Raw genomic sequence first — 17,684 nt, 5'->3', positions numbered from 1 at the left:
AACAGTGCTATTAGTCTTACAACGAAACAACTAAAAGCCCTTTACAGACACGAGGAGACTTGGTAATTTACACATGCCATCCCACGCCAGCACAACACGACTGGCGCGGTGTCAGAAGAGGGACAGGGTCTTTGTTTCCTGCAGAGACAATTTTGCAGTAGTACGGTTAACATCTGCATCTCGTGGTGTGCGAATGAAATGGCGCGGCGATTCTAAATTTAAGTCAGAGATGAAGAACGTGGTATAGTACAATTCTTGTGAGCAAAACGTCTAAATTGCACACAAATTCAGCTTGAAATTCTGGCGCTACATGTACCAAATGCTATGTCGCGTTCCGCTGTAGAGGAATGGTGCCAGCAATCTGACCACGGCCGCACAGACGTGACTGATGCTGAGCGGGAAGGAAAGCCAACGATATCGACCACAGAGGACAATGTCAAAGCAATCGAGGAACTGATTCGCAACAAACTGCACATTTTGTGACGATGAAGACATTCAAACAGTGGCTCTCGAAGGCTGTGTGAAGAGGGAGCAGGTATCTGTCGTCGAGGGACTGAACCATTTGTACATTGATCTGACTTTTGATCACAGAGACTTGGTGACTATGTTGAGAAACAGTGTCATGTATCTGTTTCGCTTCCAGGTGTACTGCAGCATGTAGTAAAAGTTACTTGGCCTGCCATAATAACGTGTAACTTACTTTTTGAAGTCTTCTCGTATTATTGGAAACAGCAGACTGCAGTGGCATGATCACTTGATGAGAATAGGTAAATGCAGAGCAGCAACAAAACACTCTCGGCACTGGGAAGCGACCAACGGTAGTCCAAGGGAGCGGTACCCAGAGGCAGTGGAAACAGTGGTGGAAAAAATGAGTTGTAACTTGGAAGATGTCACGGATCAGAAACTGTACTGTAACATCGAGAATCATGATAATGCAAGTAAAAGCGACGACAGTGCAAAATCGTTTAACAGTTTATCTCCCTCACATATGAAAACGTGCGGGATCCCCGTTACGAATGATTGTAAGAATCATACACTACCGGGTATAAATTGGTTTCCCTTGACAACAAGGATGAGATAGTATGTCCTACGTTAATTAATAGGTGGCATGCAGGGAAACACAAGTGATTAATTATTAATTAAAAATGAAAAGCCAGCCGCTGTGACCGAGCGGTTCTATGCGCTTCAGTCTGGAACCGCGCTGCTGCTACGGTCGCAGGTTCGAATCCTGCCTCGGGCATGGATGTGTGTGATGTCCTTAGGTTAGTTAGGTTTAAGTAGTTCTAAGTTCTAGGGGACTGATGACATCAGATGTTAAGTTCCATAATACTCAGAGCCATTTGAACCATTTTGAAAATGAAAAAATCCAAAATGAAAAACACTCGACAGATACGTATGATTCAGTATAATCCATCATTGTTCCAGCTAATGGGACAGAAAAATAGTTATTCCTTCTGCGACCCTGGAATTGAAGTATAATAGCAGTATACAGAATACAAAATTTTTTAAGGATGAATTTTTGGCAGGAATGAGAGAGGCTGCATGCAAGCAAACAATTCCGATTCGTCCCATACTGCACCGGTTCCTAAGCTTACGCACTACCTAATCTAACTTAAACTAACTAACGCTAAGGACAACACACACACCTATGCCCGAGGGAGGACTCAAAACTCCTACGGGGGCAGTCGCGCGAACCGTGATGAGGCGCCAAGACCGCTCGGCTACCCCGCGGGACAGAAATATGAATAAAGCTCGTAAAAGTATTATGGGAAATCCGTTACGTGCAAGCGATGGAATTGTGGCGAACTAACAACTAATTGTTTATTTCTGTGCCGTATTTTTTCACTATATACTTATTCAGCTCATGTCTTTGTTTTCAATTTTACTTGCCTCGCGCTTGTTAAGCTCATATGTTGCACATTTTTTTTCTCCACTTCTTCTCTCGTTACAGACCAGCTAAGGACCAAGCTTTCTCCTCTTACTCCTTCATCTACTCAATTTTTTCGTTCTTTGTTCTGCTACACCCCATAACATATTTCAATAACATTTCCTACCGGTAGTTCTTTTGTTACGAAATATTGGAATGACAGTAAGAATCATATCAACAACGGGTACCTACATATTCAGATATGCATATCTTTCCGTAGACTTAGTTTTACTTTGGTACAGAACCAGATGTCTGGCGGGAGTGATAGGAAACGCGAGAGAGGTTTACACATATGTCCACGGTTGCTAGCAGGAAATGCTAAACCTGAGAAGAATATCTAACAACAGTGTATCATGTCCCTCGCATATGAAAACGTGCTGAATCCTCCCCTCCGCTATCTTTCGTCTGTTTATTTTGTCGCCTCAAGGAAAAGGAACAACTTCTTGAAATAAGACAGTCTTAGTTGCCAACGTTTTTTCTATTTTTCGCCCTTGTAGGACATCTTCAGATTTACGTGACAAGCAACGTGATGAGCCAACTTCAGTTCTTTAACGCCGTATGCCATATGTCGGCTGACGACATTACTTCTTATGTTAACCTGAAGACGCTCCACAAGGGCGAAACGCCTCATTGCCAATAAATAGATAAAAAAATTGGCAGCCAAGACTGTCTTATGCCAAGACATTCGTAACCCGTTGCTGTACAGGCGCCCAGCTTTACTTGAAAAAGAAGTAACCAAAATGTTATTATAGCCAGAGTGCAGTTGGCTAACTTTCATCGATAGGTGTTGCTTATTTTCCTCAATTTATTGCCACCGAAATTGTGGAGCCCATGTTGGTACAGTCAGGAATATGTTACAGAGTCGACCGGCGAACGAACCTCGCCCTTTTCAATTTTGACACTATTCCACCATTTGATCGCAGAGTCACAAAGAAGAGTGTCTGCTGAAGAAGGGCGATCAGAATTAGAACGACCACCACCCCCCTTTGCACTGTCTTTTCAGGGAGAACTGAATGCAGATTAAGTCAGCCTTTACTGTGCGCTTTTAATTGGCACCGTCCACAAAATAAGACCGTAAGTGTGCAAATAATTGTGTAATTCCGCAGAAGAATCAACCTCTGTGTTAACTGCACGTATGTGGAGAGATAGGGAAAGTTTGATGCAGAAAGTCATTTTGATACAAATACTGACATCCGCCTTACTTCAGACACTAGCTACAGCTACAGTGATTTGTACTTTAAATAAAATACTGACGACTTTTGAAAGTAGCTAATAACTGTGATCCGTTTTCTGAATCTATTCTTCAGCCGAATGCGAATTAATTTCTCCGTGCATCGGAACGTCTCAGTACAAGAAAGAGAGAGAGTGAGGTTGTGGAGGAGCTGGATGCGAAGGAAGGGGGAAAGGCTGGTAATGGAAGGAGGGGGGGAGGGGCAACTGAGAAGCTTGGTGGAAGGGGAAGAGGAAGGGATCAATAGGTAGGAGTATCGCTTGAGTCGAGGCCGCTAACTGATACCTTCCAGGAATGACCACTAGTGTTTATCATTTACTATGAGTTGAACGGTCTTGAAAATTAGGTGTATCCTTGGTAAAAAAAATCCTTACCTGCAGCTTGACAACTCTAGGAGCAGTATTTTTAGCTAAGATGTCACAAGAATGGTTCAAATGGCTCTGAACACTATGGAACTAACTGTTGAGGTCATCAGTCCCCTAGTACTTAGAACTACTTAAACTTAACTAACCTAAGGATATCACACACGTCCATGCCCGAGGCAGGATTCGAACCTGCGACCGTAGCGGTCACGCGGTTCCAGACAGAAGCTCCTAGAACCGCTCGGCCAGTCCGGCCGGCTTAAATGTCACACTGTAATTCATTGTCAATGAGAGTAGGGCTATAGCTATGATTTTGAAAAGAAAGATAAAATAAAGAATGTGTGTGCTTCTGTAACACAGTGAAAAAGCGGAGGGAGAAGAAGAAGGAGTAGGAGGGGGGAAGAAGATGAAGAACTAAAACAAGAAGTCACTTCAGGTTCAATTTTCTTTTTCTCTTTTTTTGGCCATGCCATGGACTATTTTATCCTTGTAAAGTATTTGTACGAGGAACTGTGAAAAGCAACTCGAAATACTCCATGAAGTGAGAAACAAAATTTCTGTTTCAAGAACCAGCAGGAAAAGCAGATAAAAATGCATATGGTTTGGAATGAATAAATAATATATAACAGAAAAACGTTACTACGATTATGGAAAATGATTAGAGTACCAAAAATTTGGGTGAACAACCCATGAAAGGTTTATGTTGCCGAAAGTGGTCTGTATTTCTTGTTACAGAGTCCTGGTGATTTATACTCCAATACCTGAGTTGTTAGATCAGTTATGTAGGAACTCACACATCTGGCCAACAACGCCAACATAACAATAATGCAAGATGACTGTATTTCAAATAATTAAAGGGGAAAAGCTCCCACCAACAACTAGGTTATTAGACATGGAACGCAAGCTAAAATTGGACTACGATAGTAGTGCAAACCAGCCGAGTTCTTTTTAAACAAGTCATCTCAGATTTTCCTCACACTGTTTAAGGAAACAACGGTAAACCTAAATCTGGATGGATTGATGCGGATTCGATACCCGTTTCTCTGGAAAGTAACTAAATGTGAATATAAATCACAGAAACTTTGCAGAAATGCCATTTGTGGATACGCAGATATGTACGTTTACATTAAGCGAGAATACGCTATTAATCAGGCTAGGGACAGCTGTCTAGGAAAAATCTCAATCAGTGTAGCAGATATGCGGGATTGGTCACAGGCTGATGAACCAGCCACCGTGGAACGCCTTTGTTAATTCAAAGAAGAGCAAACATTGAGATTGGACCATATTTCAATCACACTGAGTTACGGCGGAAAGTGTCAACTGACACCTTCTTGGTCAGATCTGGACGGGGGCGGGAAGGCACTAGGATTAACACTACCATGTAACAGCAGCGACGCTAACGTTTTTTCATTCTCACTGTGTTCGTTATGGTACCCGTCATTTGGTCTGGACGGATGTCACGTGACACCCCTTCTATTCATCGCTGAATACTTCACTCAGGTTGTTTTCCCCCCTGCTTTTTCTGCAAAGGACACTTAGCCCTCTGACCGCACGCACTGAACTACCGTTCCGGCACGATTACACCGCGAGCTGCAGCTGAATTAGATAAAACGCTGTTTCATAGTCGTCATCTAAGAAGATCCGCCCATACAATAATGCTACTAGCGATGTTATAGTAAAGGATTATTTTCACAGTTCCATTCCCGGTCAAGCACTGCTCGATGACATGTATAATCATCTTGCAGTATCAACGAATACAGTTTCTTTAGGTAATTAACAATGATATACCGATACTGAAAATATGAAATGATAAGGTAAAACGACGGTTACGATAAATATTTAGTTATAGTGATTCAATCAGCAACAAATAATCACAATTAATAGAGTACAACTACATACAATGCATTTCAGACGATCAGACATTGGTTTGCAGTGATAAAATGAAGTATGAATGATGGGAAAATCAGAAATTTGCAACGCAGACTTACTGCTAGTTGTTCCTTCCGCATGCCTTTCGCACTTGGAACAGGAAAGAGACCAAATCACAGTGTTGTTAAAACACTGAAAGGTGATTTGAGAACTAAAGATGTAGTAAGGCTGCTTTTGTCGTAAGAAAAGAGAGCCTCTCTCTCTCTCTCTCTCTCTCTCTCTCTCTCTCTCTCACACACACACACACACACACACACACACACACACACAGAAACAAACCCTCACAGATATAAACAAACATACAAGCACATTTAATACTCGAAGGCAAGGTACAGCAGATGGAAATTTAGGAAGAGGGAAGTGGTGAAGGGAGCAAAGAGGAGAGGAGTTTGATATGAAGAGAGATTGCCAGAAGATAAAACATTAAGAAGTTTGGCCTCATCCGTTGTTGCAAATTACACGTGAAATTGTTCTGCAGACTTAAACAGTGACTGACCGGGAGATATAGTGCTGTGTTTGAGACTACTCGTATTCAAATGGACCAGTGTTCATATACCTGTGGGGATACTGAAATATAGCTTTTCGAGGTTTCCCTAACTTAGTTCAAGTGAATACCCGGAAGCACGATATATTCTCTGCCACTTGAGGTTGGTATCCAGCACACATATCACACCCTCTATCTCGTACTTTCTTTTTGTATTTACCTTTTTTTTACAATCGACACCGGCCAATTTGCGTACACTATTTTTAATGGTTTGTTTGGTTTATTAGGTTGTAGTAGAAGTTAAGGAATGGAAATCACAGCAATTAGAAGATAAGTGTCTCAGAGACAACAAAATCGTCGATACGCTTCATATAAAGTATTCTCCAGAAGCAAACTGGCATACTGCTCACTGTTTCAGATTCTGTGCGGAAAACACTTTGGCACGGGTCGTCTGAAACTTTGGAAGGTTATAACACCACGACGGGGAGTGTAAACACGCAATGAGTTTACGAGGATGCACAAATTTCACAATTTCGACGGACGCTGGAATCACGAGCGAAGTGACCCCACGACGAGGGGCCAGCACGCGTCGCGACGTACCTTGTGAATAGGGTCACATGTCCTGCGACGCCGGAGGGGCGTCGAACGGTGGCGGAGCAGCGCGCGCCAGGCGAGCGGTCGGTCGTGGAGACGCCACTTGGCGGTTGCCGTGGAGAGGGACGCGCAGCGACTGGACGTGACGCCGGCTCCCACAGTGGGAAAGGGCGGCCGGAGCGCGCGCGCGCTCTGGCGGTCGGGGGGCGAAGCCGCAGCGCGTGCCAACAGCCCGCGGCGGCGCGCCGCCGGCCGTGTCAAAGCCCTCCGCCGGCGCGGCGAGTCTCATCTCTCCTGATCGCTACTTCTTTTTTACTCTTTCCTTTCGCCGCGGACGTGCAGAAGGTACTTAATGCCCACGGTAGTTCACTCTTTCCTAGAACTGTAGAACTACCGTAGGCCACCGGAGCCTTCTGCAAGTAAGCGTAGACTATGGTTGTTTTCCCAGTAGCAGTGGTCAGCTAAAGCAACACCGACTCAAAGGAAGGCCTCGGCGCTTGTTGGTGACGTCACTTTAGCTGGGCACGGCGAACGCCATGTCTGTTTCAGCCAGAAAAGCCTGGGCGTGCTCATCACTATAAATCTCTTCTTTTTGGACAAAATGTTTGGTATTGTTTTGGATTCTGCAGTTTTATTTAGACGAAAGATTTTCTTACTATCGTAAAGCTACAAATGAAGATCATAGTTCTGTATTGCTGAATCCTATCGAAACAAACGTAGATCAATATGAGAAGATGCTTTGCCCCATTGCAAGCTTCGGGAATTTTACATTCATGTAACTATATTTACTTGATCCATTTTGCTATCGAAACTTACCCCAACCCCCTTACAATTAACTCTTTTCTTTTATTTATTTATTTTCTTTTGACATCGTCACAGGAAATGTGAACTAATTTACATGTGTAAATGTGCAACTGTTGCCAGTCATTAGATTACAGACGTCTTCAACGAAAGGAATTCTAAACAGGAAACAAAATAGCTTCATACATCGAAAATACAGCTGATCGTAAACTTTTTTAAGCAGGCACATTAGAAAAGATAAATATTCCCCTCTTGCAACTGAAAGGAGAAACTTTATAAGATAAAAAAAAATTGATAAAACAAGTATCTCTCTTTTGCTTCTTCTTCTGTCTCCCACTCCCTCCCCCAACGTGTACAATCGCAAGATATTTCATTAACATTCAGTGCTCCTCACCTCATAGTCAACCAAGATACCTTAAGAAGAGCACCAATATGTTCACAGTTTCTTGTAAAAGCAACCCAGTACAAACGTAACTTCCTCAGATTTACAAATAAGTTAAAGAAGCACGGATTCTGTTTCTGCTGGACCATGAAGTTGTTTCTGTATGTCAATCCTTAAAACAGGTGGAAATTTAAGTTCAGCAGTAAACTATTTGTTAAGAAGTGTAATGAATTGCACGATTAATTGATTGCAGAAATCTTTAATAACAATGTGTGTTGGTCAACTACCGCCAATAGTTTCACATTTTCCTGTGTCAGGGAGGGAGACACTACCATTATGAGTATGCCCGCAACAGACATTGCGTTCGCCGTGCCTAGCTGACGTGACGTCACGAACAAGCGTCGAGGCCTTCCTTTGAGTCGGTGTTGGCTAAAGTCGCACCCTCGTTACCAGTACGTTGCATACCTTTCGGGCGTTACCTCATTACGAACGCTTTCTTCACGTATTGGATCACTCTCTTACTAGTGTCCCCAAAAAACAGCAAGCGGCGAATTCCATCGCTTCTTCAGCTCTCTCTGCTTGTGACAGGGTAAGGCAAAATTTTCACAATTTTACTTATTGCACTTGGGGCGGTCTTGTAAGGGCTACATGTCCGTAAGTCCGAGAGGTTCTTTCCTTGTTAGTATTGTCTCATTCCTAATGTCCTCTTCAACAAATGCCTTGGACAATCTGTTTTGTCTCACTCCTGATGTCCTATTCAACTAATGCCTTGGACAATCCGTACCAATGCCAAGGTTCTGCACTGGTGATACCACGTCTCGAATGTGACTATGACATGTCTAAGATGGTCTAATTTCTCATGAATTTTTGTACACCTGAGTTGGATCATTTCTACACTACGTTCTATATTGAGCTCCTCATGCCGTGTCTGGATGCGCGCGTACCGTGAAGCCCTAAGAATCCACCAAAGGACTTGGGCTGTAATATCTGGATGTGCAGTATTTGGGTCTTGCTAGCAAGACCGCATGACGTTCTCCCATAAGGGATTTTTGATAGCACAGTTACTTTGAAGAGTCTAGCTTTTGTTGAGATGTTGAGTTATCTACGCAGAATGCCAGAGGCTTTAAGTCTTGTACGTGTCTACGAAAAACTCCCAGATACCTGACGGTCGAGCTCCATGGTACCTGTTGCCCTTGGTTGTAAGGTTTCTATCTAGTTGTGAAGGTTTATTGCTAAAGTATATTAACGTCGTTTTGCCCGGGTTTATTTTAATCTTGTCATGTCTGAACTACTCAGTGGTGAGGTTCAATTGTGTCTGTAGTCTTCTGACGTTGGCGTTGTGGTTGGCGTCCACTCGGAAAAGACGCAGTGTGATCAACGAACTGTGTCAGCCGAAGGTCTGCATCCGGCCTCTGTGGGTGAGCGGTTCTATGCCTTTCTGTCCGGAACCGCGCTGCTGCCGCAATCGCAGGTTCGAATCCTGCCTCAGGCATGGATGTGTGTGATTTCCTTAGGTTAATTAGGTTTAGGTAGTTCTGTCTAGGGAACTGATGACCTCAGATGTGAAGTCCCATAGTGCTCAGAGGCATTTGGAGGTCTGCAATCGTTGTTAGCGTAGATTGTAAACAAGAATGGTGACAAGTCCGAGCCTTGCGGAATTCCGACGTCTACGAGTGAAATCTTCCATCTCATGCCTTCAAGTTGTTCTCGCCTTTTTTTGATCAAGAGATTGTTCGCTATGAGTTTAGTATAGTTGACTGGGATCGCTGTTTGATCTCTCATCTTCCGTAACAAATTCGCGTACCAGACCTTATCACAGGCTTGTTCCACGTCTAGACAAACAGCAGCGGTCAAGGTTGTCGTATTGAAATTCTTTATGACATGCTCCGTAATTCTCAACACTCGGAGCTCCTCCGAAACTTCTGTTGGAAACTGTATTGCTCAAGTCGGATCATTTCAGTTTCAGTTAAAATGTGGTTTAGTATCTCCTTAATGATACTTTCGAAAGTTTTTCCAGCACTGCTCAGTAAACTGATAGGTTTTTGATTGGCAGGTTAAGTCTTTCCTTGCTTTTGGAATAGGAATGACGTGTCCGAGCTGCCATTTTTTTTTCGGGAAATAGCAGTTGTGTAGTCAGTTGCTGTAAACTCTAGTGTATAGGACGAGTACCTTCATCGGTAGATTCTTGAGTTATTCATTCGTTATTGAAACTGGGACAGATACATTGTTGCTCTTAAGATTCTTTAACTTGGTTCTCATTTCGCTGGGTGTTGTTAGTCGATGTGCATTCCTGGTCTGTTGTCTGGCTGTCCGTTGCACCGTTTGGCTGGTTGTTATTTCGTACTCTCTTTCCCGGGTGTCCAGATCTTACTGTATTAGTGGATTTTATGTTGTAAAAGCCTTATCAAAGACTTGTGCTTCTTCTATCGGGTAATCTGTAACTACGTTCCCAGCCTCCAGCTGGTGTTTCGGGATTTTTTTCCCTCACAGTGTTCTAACACGTTAAACTTGTTGTAGCTGGGATTCACAGTCATAAGAAACGTTTTGAAGGACATCATCTTTACACCAGTGACTGTTCAAATGGCTCTAAGCACTATGGGACTTAACATCTGAGGTCATCAGTCCTCTAGAACTTAGAACTACTTAAACCTAATTAACCTAAGGACATCCCACACATCCATGGCCGAGGCAGAATTCGAAACCTCGACCGTAGCAGCAGCGTGCTTCCGGACTGAAGTGCCTAGAACCGCTCGGCCATAGTTGCCGGCTCAGTGACTGTTATCAGTTTTTATCTCAATATTGTAATTTCGGCCTTAGGCCATTATCAAGTGCTGATATTATGGCTTTAAGGCCAATGTAACAGAAATTTATAACAGTTACTGGCTTAAAGATGACGTCCTTCTAGCAAGTTGCCACTCATCTTTGGTGAACAGTCTAGAAACTCGGGATATACAAAGAGCAAGGCAACCTACGGAGCGTCTTTGTTCTTCAAAGTCACCATCCTGTCTGTTACTTAAGAATAACCAATATTTATGGCAAAACTGAAAGTGGCATTTTTTAATTCAAATTTATTCGAAAACTGTTGATTTGTAATGTGAGACACAGGGAAGTGATAATAAAAATAAAACAATACAGATTTATCCTACAGCACTAGAAAACGGAATTTCCTCAAGAGCACTGGTAAAACAAAGAAAAGTAAGAAAAATATCAAACGTCGCTCCAATACTTTGTCGAACATATACAAACCATGTTTCTTTTATTAATAGACAACTTTGGCATTTACCAATGATAACAGGAAACTCTTACCTTTGATCTTCATGAAGAAGTTTCTATTGAGAAGAAAATTACAACTTCAGTCTGCTCATGTTCGTTGCAAGCCAAAATGTAACTACGTACTCCTCTGGTTTTTATTCGAATCACGATTGTGATGATGTTTAGCGCCGAAACGCGTAAAATTGAATTAATAAATGAAGGAATACTGGATTCTCGTTTTCTCTGATTTATGATTCATTCACCTGCGATCAATTCAGCAAAATGCAGATTACGCAAATCATTCTACATCTACATGGATACTCTGCAAATCACATTTAAGTGCCTGACAGAGGTTTCATCGAACCACCTTCACAATTCTCTGATTTCCCTTATTTTATCGTGGTGATCGTTTCTCCCTATGTAGGTCGGTCTCAAAATAACGTTTTCGCATTCGGAGGAGAAAGTTGGTGATTGGAATTTCGAGAGAAGATTCTGTCGCAACGAAAAACGCCTTTCTTTTAATTATGTCCAACCCAAATCCTGTATCATTTCTGTGACATTTGCGCCCATATTTCGCGATAATACAAAACGTGATGTCTTTCTTTGAACTTTTCCGATGTACTCCATCAGTCCTACCTGGTAAGATTCCTACACCGCGCAGCAGTACTCTAAAAGAGGACGGACAAGCGTAGTGGAGGCAGTCTCCTTAGTAGGTCTGTTACATTTTCTAAGTGTCCTGCCAATAAAACGTAGCCTTTGGTTAGCCTTCCCCACAACATTTTCTATTTGTTCTTTCCAATTTTAGTTGTTCGTAATTGTAATACCTAGGTATTTAGTTGAATTTATGGTTTTTAGATTAGTCCGATTTATCGTGTAACCGAAGTTTAACAAATTCCTTTTACTACTCATGGGGATGACCTCTCACTTTTCGTTATTTAGGATCAACTGCCTCTTTTCGCATCATTCAGATATTTTTTATCAATAGTTTTGATCTTCTGATCACTTTATTAGTCGATAAACGACAGCGTCATCTGCAAACAACCGAAGACTGCTGCTCAGATTGTCTCCCAAATCGTTTATACAGATAAGGAACAGCAAAGAGCTTATAACAATATCTTGGGGAACACCTGAAATCACTTCTGTTTTACTCGAAGACTTTCCGTCAATTACTACGAACTGTGACCTCTCTGACAGGAAATCGCAAATCCAATCACATACCTGAGACGATATTCCATAAGCAGGCAATTTTACTATGAGCCGCTTGTGTGGTACACTGTCAAAAGCCTTCCGGAAATCGAGGAATACGGAATCGATCTTAAATACCTTGTCAATAGCACTCAGTACTTCATGTGGATAAAGAGGTAGTTGTGTTTTGCAGAAACGATGTTTTCTAAACCCATGTTGACTGTGTGTCAATAGACCGTTTCCTTCGAGGTAATTGGTTCAAATGGCTCTGAGCACTATGGGACTTCGCTTCTGAGGTCATCAGTCCCCTAGAACTTAGAACTACTTAAACCTAACTAACCTAAGGACATCACACACATCCATGCCCGAGGCAGGATTCGAACCTGCGACCGTAGCAGCAGCGCGGTTCCGGACTATAGCGCCTAGAACCACGTGGCCACAGAGGTCGGCCCTTTGAGGTAATTCATAATGTTTGAACACAATATATGTTCTAAAATCCTGCTGCATATCGACGTTAACGATATGGGCCTGTAATTTAGTAGATTACTCCTACTACCTTTCTTGAATATTGGCGTGACCTGTGAAACTTTCCAGTCTTTGGTTACGGATCTTTCGTCGAGCGAACGGTTGTATATGATTGTTAAGTATGGAGCAACAGGATCAGCATACTCCGAAAGGAACCTAATTGGTATACAGTCTGGACCAGAAGACTTGCTTTTATTAAGTGATTTGAGTTGCTTCACTACTCCATGGATATTTACTTCTACGTTACTCATGTTGGCAGCGGTTCTCGATTCGAATTCTGGAATATTTACTTCATCTTCTTTTGTGAAGGCATTTCGGAAGGCTGTGTTTAGTAAATCTGCTTTGTCAGCACTGTCTTCGATGGTATCTCCATTGTTATCGCGCAGAGAAGGCACTGATAGTTTCTTGCCGCTAACATACTTCACACCGTAGTCGCCTCTCTCCTGGCACACCTTTGTCAAAATAACAAGAATAATTATAATTTTTTGTGTTTGTGCATGCAAACGGTACCTGCCTCAAAAGAATCGCTTTGGTTACATAAAAAGGCAGAAGCTGCGCAATCAGTTAATTTTTATTACTTATAAAATGCAGTTTATTTTCTGCAAACTAACGCTGATGATATTGAAACGTCCCCTTAGAAAAATTATACAAGACTGTGCTTAAACTGACACACAATATTTTTGGCAGACAACAATGCAAACTAGCCACAGACTGCACACAGCACAGCCAGTGATTTTTATACAGAGCGCTACGTGGCGTTACCAATATAAAAAACCTAAACAACCTACTTACAATATGAGATTCTAATTATCTGCAAAACAAACAACCAATCAAACAAATACAAAAGAGGAGTAGTTTGCTCCTATTTTCTCTCTGACACATTAATTTACGTTTCTTTCCCTACCGGTAATCCAGTCATTCACTACGTTATTAATGTAATGCATCCAGGAGCAACGAACCGTAGTTTTGGTAGAGAGCAACTCTACTTTTTCCTCTGTTTCAACTGGAGGGAAGTGGAAAGAAAAATTTGGAGGATAGTACCTTCGGTCGTGAGCTCTAGAGCTGTTTTACACGGGCTCTAGTAATGAGCTCCTTGCTTCTAGGTCAAATGTTTGAGCGGAGCGAAAACAACACCCACTAAAAATCACGCAATGAATTTTTGTCCGAATTTTCATAGCCAAACAGAGAAATGGAACTGTTGTATGACATTATCGCAGGGAGACAGCATCTGAGGATGTTAGGCCGACTAGTGTAAGTCTTTTTATTTGACGCCACTTCGGCGCCGGCCGCGATAGCCGAGCGGTTCTAGGTGCTTCAGTCGGGAACCACGCGGCTGCTACGGTCGCAGGTTCAAATCCTGCCTCGGGCATGGATGTGTGTGTTGTCTTTAGGTTAGTTAGGTTTACGTAGTTCTAAGTCTAGGGGATTGATGACCTCCGATGTTAAGTCCCATAATGCTCAGAGCCATTTGAACCATTCTGAGCCACTTCGGCGACTCTCTCGTCGATGATGAGGAGGACAACATAACACCCAGACCCCACCGGATAAAATCTCCGATCCGGCTGGCTACTGAAAGGGTAACCTTCCGACCTTGGGGTAGCATCGTAAAAAAGGAGAGAGGTAAACGGACGAACGTGGTGTGAAACTGACCAGCGCGAGGTCTAGTTTTGCGAAGAAAGATTTAATTGCCTGAAAGTAATCAGAGTAAATACGAAAAACATAATTAGTGATTTGAGGAAAAATTTTGATCCAGTTCTTTGCAGTCAAATGAAAAGATGGAAATGGATAAATGGGGTATCAAATTCACCAGTGTGAAGTCCAGTTCTCAAAAATAAAATTTATGATTTGAAAGCAATTGAGTAATTAAGAAACGATTATTGATTTAAAGGAAAACCGAAACATTTCACTAACAGCCGCTACTAGCTACGCAAATGAAGTGACAGTAAATATCGAATCACAGCTTAATGTGAAAGTCCTCTGCTTTCTCTTAATCTGTCCTCTCCTAATGATAATGAAACGCTGACTGATACTTAAATATATTACGTGTCACGCTTTCTGAACTGAACTTGAGAAGGAAAAAAAAACACCAATTTAAAAAATGTGGTGAGATGTTTTGTGGAATGATTTATATACGAGGGTCGGTCAAAAAGTAATGCCTCCAATTTTTTTTCTACTTAAAAAAATTAAGTTAAGTGAAAAATTTGAATTTGGCGCCATTCCTCAAACCTTCTTCTGCAATCCACTGCAGTAGTAACTTTCTGTGTCAACAGGTGGCAGCACAGCAGAAGTTTGTAAGATGGCCGACATCGATGTTCGTTTGAGACAGCGTTGTGTGATTGAATTCTTGAATGCAGAAGGTGAAACGCCCATACGCATTCATGATAGACTGAAGAAGGTGTATGGTGTTGTGACAGTGGATGTCAGCACTGTTAGACGATGGGTTCGTCGTTGTAAGGAAGCTGAAGGGCAAACACCGTTGACTGACGAAAAGCGGAGCGGCAGGCCGGTGAGTGCAGTGACTCCACACAACATTCAGCAAGTTGATGACATCATTCGTGGTGACCGTCGGGTGACTGCAGATGAAGTGTGTCGCATTATTTCTCTTAGTAAAGGCAGTGTGATCACGATTATTAAACAATTGGGGTACTCAAAAGTTTGTGCACGGTGGGTTCCAAGAATGTTAACCGATCAGAATAAAGAGGCAAGGAAAACAATAGCCTCCCAACACTTGCAGCGCTTCCGTTTGGAGGGAGATGAGTTTCTGAAAAAAATTGTGACCGGGGACGAAACATGGGTGCATTTTTTTGAACCCGATTCAAAGAGGCAGTCAATGGAGTGGCGTCACACAAGTTCGCCGAGGAAGAAAAAATTCAAAACTGTGCGATCGGCAGGGAAAGTTATGGCAACAGTTTTCTGGGATACAGAGGGTGTGATTCTGGTTGATTTTTTGGAGCAGGGATGCACAATAAATTCTGTTCAATACGTCACAACCCTCAAAAAACTTAAAGCACGTCTTCAGCGAGTTCGCCCAACAAAATCAATGGCAGATGTTCTTCTTTTGCATGACAATGCAAGACCACACACCAGTCGTCACACCTCTGACGAGATTGTCAAAATTGGATGGGAAGTTTTGCCTCATCCCCCATACAGCCCTGACCTGGCACCATCAGACTTCCATCTGTTCGGGCCACTAAAAGAAGCTCATCGTGGGATTCATTTTGAAGATGAGGAGGCCGTCAAAACATCCGTGCGTCAATGGCTTAGGAAGCAGAGCTGTGATTTTTACCGTGCTGGGATACATGCCCTTGTTCAAAGATGGACCAAAACTGTAGAGATGGGCGGAGATTACATTGAAAAATGACAAAATGATCCTCAATGTTGTGGTTTTCAACCTATGTAATTGCATTTAAATTTCCTGACAATTAAACGTAGAAAAAAAATAGGAGGCATTACTTTTTGACTGACCCTCGTATAAAAGTGAGGGGAAAAACAGATTAGAGAAACATTTGAGGCACCTTTGAACAATGATCGAAATTATGTACAACAAATGAGGTACCGACTGAGAATTTAAAGCTCGATGTTTAAGTCATAATACTAGAACTTTATGCGTCAAACGTAGTTGCAACTTCTTTGCATCGAAACTCGTGCTTAGGTATCTAAAAGGATACTACTTTGTTTTAGCCATGAAAAGCAATTTAGTTTTCCTTCACCTCAAATCATCACCTCCTTCATCATTTCCTTTGGGCCATTGTCCCACTTCAAGGCGGGATCGGCCGTATTACTACGGATTTGGCAGTGGTAGTTGCAGAGGGTGGCCGGATGCCGTTCCTTTCGCTACGCCGAACCCCCCGGGACCGAATTAGTGTACGTGAACGTTTTTCAAATGTCTGCGAGTCGCGTAAGTGAGGCGGAACGTGGGGATCAGCCAGGTATACAACTAGCAGGGTGTGGAAAATCGCCTAAAAACCACATCCAGGCTGACCGGCGTACCGGCCCTCGTCGCGCGGATTAGATCTGGTCCGGCGCGCCTACCCGAGTCCAGGAGGCAGCGAATTAGCGCTCTCGGCTAATCGGCGGGTTTTTCTTTCATCACAAATATTTAACATAAATTTCATATTTGCACATATTAGAATACAAAACATATTTGACACAAAAACTCAAAATAAATCGAAAAATTAGAACAACTTAACGTCACGATAGTTTATTGTATCAGAAGTAACATGCAACAGTAATAGACTTCTGTAAGATGAATATATAGGGTGTGACAAATCAGTAGCATGTAATGAACTTCACATATGAACTGGAACGGAATTTTTCTCAATTGTTCAGTATTCGCTCGAGGTCTCCTCTCTTGTCGACATTAAAATAGTCACCATGAAGGTGCGTGCAACAAACGTTGAACTGATATGAAGTGTACCACACGTTTGGATATGCTAATGATTCGACGCAACGGTGCTAAGTCGGTAGGGCCAGAGTCCGCGCAGGATACGGTTGTCAATGCGCAGTGACCAATTTTCGTACAAAGCGCTGGGTGAGATCATTCGTTTGTTCGAAAGGGGAGGCAACCAAGTGTTTTCCACCTTTCGGCCGGTCGTCGATGACAGAATCGAAGCGCAAGCCCTGTAATCTTTCTCAAAAGTTTTTACAGAAACGATTTAGTAAAAAAATTTCATTTTTGCTTTGCTTACAGTTTTATACGACAGGTTTATGATTTCTTTAGACTTGGTTAGAAGTGTCTGTCTGTCTGTCACTAATACCGAGAAAATTGATCTGTCGTAGCACACTCATCTGCGTTCGAACCAGGTCAGTGTAAAATATCCACAACATTCCTCATATTTCATAAACGGTTTCATATATCGAAATGATATTCTGGTAAATTATATTTTACAAAGAGGAGATTATTTCACCATATTGTCATTATGAAAACCTTCATTATCTAGCGTGTTGTTCCACTAACATCGATAACTGGTGAAACAAGAAATGCTATGGGTCTTGGAAAAGTGAAGACATTA

The 17,684-nt window shown here is 42.3% G+C and overlaps 1 protein-coding gene across 2 annotated transcripts in view; it reads right to left on the bottom strand.

Moving 5' to 3' along the window:
- The window catches only part of LOC126334988 (uncharacterized), an 854,692-nt gene that overhangs the window by 529,313 nt on the left and 307,695 nt on the right, over positions 1–17,684 (bottom strand). The window contains exon 1 of one of the 2 annotated variants that reach the window (XM_049997797.1): positions 6,534–6,649. The exons of the other annotated variant lie outside the window; for it this stretch is intronic. The gene's annotated coding sequence lies outside the window, so the exon portion shown is untranslated. Of the gene's footprint in view, positions 1–6,533; positions 6,650–17,684 lie in introns of those variants that run through there. 2 annotated transcript variants of the gene reach the window in all.

This window comes from Schistocerca gregaria, chromosome 2, assembly GCF_023897955.1.
Source record: "Schistocerca gregaria isolate iqSchGreg1 chromosome 2, iqSchGreg1.2, whole genome shotgun sequence".
Lineage (NCBI taxonomy): Eukaryota > Metazoa > Arthropoda > Insecta > Orthoptera > Acrididae > Schistocerca > Schistocerca gregaria.
Note: the sequence above shows the minus strand (reverse complement) of the source record. Positions and strands in the feature narration are given on the sequence as shown.